Genomic DNA, 1,380 nt, shown 5'->3' with positions numbered 1-1,380 from the left:
CATCAACACGTGTATCTGGGTCATTCATTGATCATTCAGAAACTGCCGTTTCCATTTCTACAACCTTCCCAACCTGGTCCCTGACAGGCATTTTCATCGTAATAAGTAATCGATGATGCCAATGTCTGCCGTTCAATTAATTTAAACAATTAAATAAGTCAGTAATAGCTAACCATCACAATAGAGAGGTGAGGTAGCATTTAACTGGCAGGGAAGCATGTCCAGATTCCAATCATGAAGGATGTCATCATCATCAATTGAAAAAATTAATCATAAAATGTGATGACATTGCATATTAACTCCCAAGAAGGAGCTTCACCAGAACTCTTCATGGAGTAGAGGGTTATTGGTTTACATAATTATACAACTATTAGAAATAATGAAATAAGAATTGATGTAACATCATCCACTTTCATAAGGTGGCTCCAAACCAGACTGCGTGAACAATGCTTGTCATCATTAATTTAATTACTTAATTAACTTAATTATATAATTAATATTTAGATGGTCTAAAATATAACGAGCTCCAACATAGCATTGGAACAATAATCCACTGATCATGGATTATCTAATGTCATATTTTAATAACTAAATAATAACATGATCAGAAAAGGATATAGGGTCTGCCATACTCGACACAAGTTGTGTCTCACCTGCCTCCTGAAAGACTGTGTGAAACTCCCGGTTCATCCATCATTAAATCGCAGACTTGAGAAGTAAAACGTGTAAATGCTGAAATGTCATTGTGATGCAGGGTTTTAGAAGATGCCCCATATTTGATGTGGGACAGCTGCCACAGGGGAGATGGAACTGCATTCCAGTAATCACTAAGTTCACTTAACAAATGGATTATCACCTTCCTGAAAGAATTTAACAAGGCAAACTCAACTTTGATGAATAATTGTGAGTCTTATTATCTTATAATCCATAGTTTTACTTCTTAGGAGAGAGCTTTCATAAACACGAGACTTTGAACTGTTTCTCCACCAGCTATGTTCTCTGATATTAGGTAATCTTGAATTGGGTAACCAGTAATAACCCCAGGCGAATTTCCAGACATTATTCTATGACTTGCTTAGGGGAATCAAATGCTGTAATCAACAGTTTTAGGAGATAGTTACCTTGGGAGATTGTAATGTCCCGCAGTTTATTGAAGCTGCTCTCTGGTCCTTGGCCCATGATACCAGGAGGCTCAAACAGGGTTGCCAGGCAACATTCATGATCCAACATTCTGTCCCATTCTAAATTGCCAATCCAACGAGCTAAAGTTACATACCCACCAATGGACTAACCTTACAGCCTCACTGATTTCCTCACACAAAAAACAAGCAGGGCTCTTCTTTTGAGTTATACATATTTACCAGTCTCTCAAGCTCACAA

Source organism: Phodopus roborovskii, unplaced genomic scaffold, assembly GCF_943737965.1.
Source record: "Phodopus roborovskii unplaced genomic scaffold, PHOROB, whole genome shotgun sequence".
In the NCBI taxonomy this organism is placed as follows: domain Eukaryota; kingdom Metazoa; phylum Chordata; class Mammalia; order Rodentia; family Cricetidae; genus Phodopus; species Phodopus roborovskii.
Note: the sequence above shows the minus strand (reverse complement) of the source record.